Source organism: Mandrillus leucophaeus, unplaced genomic scaffold (genome assembly GCF_000951045.1).
Source record: "Mandrillus leucophaeus isolate KB7577 unplaced genomic scaffold, Mleu.le_1.0 Scaffold311, whole genome shotgun sequence".
Classification (NCBI taxonomy): Eukaryota; Metazoa; Chordata; class Mammalia; order Primates; family Cercopithecidae; genus Mandrillus; species Mandrillus leucophaeus.
Genome location: NW_012103266.1, coordinates 2612038 through 2616807, shown reverse-complemented (window position 1 = coordinate 2616807; position 4770 = coordinate 2612038). Strand labels below are relative to the sequence as shown.

The window sequence follows — 4770 nt, the reverse complement described above, 5'->3', positions numbered from 1 at the left end:
CACTTTAAATAATCTATGTTAAGGAATTTAGATTTTATTCCAACAATAGTGGACATTGAAAAAGTTTATGCAGGGGAATGGCATGTTTATATGTATATTTTTAAAACAAAGCTTCCTGTTGATGTAATTAGAATATTGTAAATTTTCAAACCCTTGATAAAATAATGAATCTGAGAAATGATCATCAATGGCAGTGGGTATTATGTACACAGCACTATCTAAGACATATTTATCTTAATATAAAAACTGAATCTAAATTAGATCCAACCTCTAGATCTAACTATGAATTTATAGAAAATGCAGGAAGACAGAAAAGAAGATCTGCACACCACAGAGATACAATCAAGATTGTTTAGGGATCAGCGGTGACCATGAATATATACTGTCAGCAACATGTTTAGTTGTAAAATTTTCATCATTAGTGCTTAGTGGTATGAGTATGGTAAAAACAGAAATATTTGACATTTAAAAACAAAAAATGTCGAGGGTCCAAAGCAAGTTTTATTTACCTAAGTTATAATTTTCCTTTATCTCCCAAGGATTTTGTGAGTAAAAACAAGGTAATACATTAAAAGAACTTTAACATCTTTGGAAGGAATGTCCTTATTAAATACAAAGTGATACTACCATGATTATCACATAAAATTAAGCTATTTGAGATGTTTTTTATGTTGCTTTTTGTTTGACTCTTGCATTACATGCCATTGATTTCCCTTTGATCCATCTCTTCATGATTAACTTAGATACAATTTTCCTAAGGCATGATATTATCCTGTCAGTTTAAGAAACTTCAGAGTAAATCAAAACCCGATGATGCTTGTGATCACAAAATAACAAACATGTCAAAACAGAAGTGTCATTTGAAAAAAAATTAGTAGCAACTTCTATCTTCCATCAAAATCCACTCAAGGAATTTCCAAATATCAACTAGTTTATAGTTAGGAAGTGGATTTCATTTAAAAGTTAGACGTGTCGTTGAATGAAAAAATGTATTCTGTATTTTAAAAGTATCTTTTTTTGTGATACAGTCTAATGTTTATTTTTATGTTATGGCAGGTACACTTGAATTTTCAAAATTTAAAACATATAAAAAGTGGTTAAGGACTAACATTTGTATTAATAGTTGATAAATCTCTAAGATTGTTTATTATACACCAGAGTACAATGGTTGTGCTAATGTCAACAGGGCACCGTGAAATTTAGTCTAAAAATATCACTAGGCTTTATACAAGCAACAACATATGCTGCTGGTTTTAGAATTTCAGGAAATGGTCTGCTTCTAATACTAAGCAGTCTTTTACTATTTTTAATGTTGTGCAATTTTATGGTATTTAGTTTGGGAAATGTTTTAAAATATGGACCTGTAATGCAAAGGTATTACATGCAGTACCTTTCTGGGTTTGATGCTGTTGTCCTCACTGAACTCATGCAGAACCTTTCCGTTTGCCGGGAAGATGACTCAAGCATCACGTCCTCTGTTGTTAACACTATGACCTTTGTAAATGTAAAATAAGTCGAAGATGGGGAAGTATTTGATTTCAGAGGAATGAGATTAGATTGGTTTAGGTTACAGGCATATACTAGTGTCTCTAAGGCTTCGCTTGGCCTTTCAGATCACAGAGAACTTGGAAACATGATGAATACAATAATGTTTTCATACCAAAAATAGATTCTTTGGTGGAAACGTTGCTTAAAACATCAAAGCTCTACATATTTTGTTTTTATAGTCATGCTCTTGAGAAGATGCTTTAACAGTGTTTGGAGTTACTTTCTCAGTCAAGATACTGAACTGCATTTTCACTACATTGCACTTATTTTATCATTTGCATTCATGAACTGTGTGCAGCAGAGTTACATCATATTGGAGAATGTAGTCTTCCCTTATGTAATATATTTCTAGATGAAATGGCAAAACAAGCTTGAAATATCATCACAGATATTTGCACAGAACAGTGTACTCTTAGTGACCAGTGCCGCCCAAGTATTATGCCAAAACCACCAGTCAAGCAGTGAATAAGAAATCAACAAAACAAAACAAAAGAAAACAAAACAGACTAGTAAGAAAGGGTAACCTGAAAGGGGGAAACCAGGCATTAAGAACATGAAGAAAAACAGGCTGGTTGTGACTAAAGTTGACAAATTACACACTGCACTTTCTGAGTTATAAATTGTGTCTCAAACATGGTGCTATGGAAACATACCTTTACTCCATGAGAATATTTGACTTCCCATCTGGAAATCTTCTTTACTAAGTTAATTGTTGGGATGATTATGTATAATTGAGTCACACACAAAATGCAAAGCCATCAGAGATTCTAACAGGTGTAAGAGCACACATGACCATACTCCAGCCAATGTAAAACTACATGTAGATGGATATTATAAGAGTATTCAATGATGTTCTTCTTCAACAAACACAACATTTAGGCAGTTATGGAGAACTAATCATTATGAGTCTATACGGAAGTTGGTATTTGGAAACTTTGTTAAGATGAGTCAACTATGATCATATAGCTTATTTCCCTGCAATTAAAGCCTTTGTGAAATTACCTACAGAAAATGAATTAACATTCAATGCAGAGAAATATTCTGACATGTCAGAAATAAGGTCATTATTAGAACTACTAGGCCCATATGGTATGAAGTTCTTAAGTGAAAGTGTTACGTGGCATATTTCATCACAAGTTGCTAAACTTAAGAAATTTGTGGAGAATGTTGAAGTGTTAACACAAATGTGGACCAGCTTTGACAAACCAGACCAGATGGCTGCACTCTTGAAAAGATTATCATCTGTTGACAATCTTTATTTTGAACCTAACACTGTTGTTAGACCCTAGAGATTTAAAGATGGATAAGACAAATTCCCTTTGTGTCTTCGAGTAGCTCATGAATTTGAAGCATGAGTGAAGATATGAGTAGAGAGTCAACCTGTGAAGAGTTGTATGTCCTAAATTAATGGAGTTTGAATTTGAACATGTGGTCAAACCAAAACCACCAAATGATTTTCATTAGGGAAGTGACATATCAGATTTCTGTTAAAGTCACATGGCAGGGTAGCAAAGGGGCTGGAGGAGAATAAGTTATAAGAAGACAAGGAGTTCATATTTCTTGAGTGCTTACTATGTGCAAGGTATAGTATTAAATGTTTTATATTCATAATTTCCCCTTATCACTACAATAACACTTACTGACAAGCATCATTATCTCCATTTTACAGCTGGGAAAGTAAGGTTTAAAGAGGTTAATTTCCCTACAGTCACAATTGCAGTAAAATATATTGTTGGTATCTGAATATGAACTGACTTCAAGGTTCATGCTTTTTTTCTGAGCTATGCTATTAATTAGGAGGCACTGTATCAGTCTAGAAATGAATGATGATGAAGGCCTGAACCAAGAGAGTGGCAGTGGAATGAAAGGAAAGGGAAAATGTGAGAAATATTCAAGGGATATAATTGGCAAGAAGACTTGGTTATTGTGCACATTTGGAAGGGGGAGAGCAAGGAGGTGTCAGGAACTTCTTTCATGTTTTAACTTGCCTGAGTGGGTGGATGATGATGTTATTAAATTGAAAAAGAACAAATGGAAATAGCAATGTTGGAGACACAGGACAAAATGAGAATAATTGATGGAATGAAGTGATGGAGGAGATGGGAAACGGTACAGTTGCTTTTTCTGTAATGGGAGGAGAGAGGCTAAGATTATGTACAGATACAAATAAGTGTTGGGGAGAAAATAATATTGAGAGATTTTAGACTCAATGACTTCTGTATTATCTCTGAAAAAAGGAAGTGAAAGCAGGAGGCAAAGAAGAGGAAGTGAACTTCAAAAGCATAGCATTAAAAGTTTGAATTAACCACTGTGGGGAATGAAAGAGGGAACTGATCACCATTATCTAATAAAATTACAGAGCATTTTTGTTGTTGTTGTTCACTGTCATATGATACCCCTACTGGAACTTGGTCTTACGTTTACCACTTTATTTTTTTTCTATTTTTGAAATTAAAGTTATCATAAATCATAAATGAGATAACTGATATCATTATTCATCCATAAGGTCAACATTCTTTTTCTATGCAAAGTAGCGGGAACAAAGTACATTCGCATCAAAAGCATACAAGCTTTTGTTTGAACTTTTCTTGTCTGGTTCTAATATAAATGCTACATTGGCCTTGCAAAATAAATTAGGAGGGTTTTGCCTTTGGTATTTTATGGAAGACTTTGAGTAAGACTGAAATAATCTGTTTTTTGGCATTTCTCTGGAAATTGTTAGAGCCTGGTCCTGGTGTTTTCTTCATTGGAAGTTTTTGTTTTTGTTTTTTTTTTTTTTGATGTTTTTGTTTTGTTTTGTTTTACTATAAACCAAATTTATTTAATAGATAGAGGGTTATTCAGGTTTTTGATTTCTCCTTGAGTAACTTCTGATAAATTATATTTTTCTAGAAATTTACTCATTCATTTAAGTTTTCAAATTTATTATAAAAAATTGTGCACTGTCTTATCTGTTTAAAATCAACATCTATAGGTATCTCTTTCCACTCCTAATATTGTTGCCCTTTCTCTCTTTCTTTTTTCCTTAGTTAATTCCATTAGAAGTTTTTCATTTAAAAAATATTTTCAAAGAAACAACTTATATCTCTGTTGGTCTTTATTGTAAATGTGTTTTCTAATTCATTAAATACTACTCTTCATTTTTCTATTTTCCTTTGATTTATGTAGTTATTATTTTTGAAATTTGTGATATGAATAATTTAATTGTTATTTTCAGCCTTT

General features: G+C 32.6%; 1 pseudogene; it reads left to right on the top strand.

Annotated features, from left to right (window-relative positions):
* The first annotated feature begins 1324 nt into the window (after positions 1 to 1324).
* LOC105544885 lies at positions 1325 to 2804 on the top strand (annotated as a pseudogene).
* Positions 2805 to 4770: the final 1966 nt, after the last annotated feature.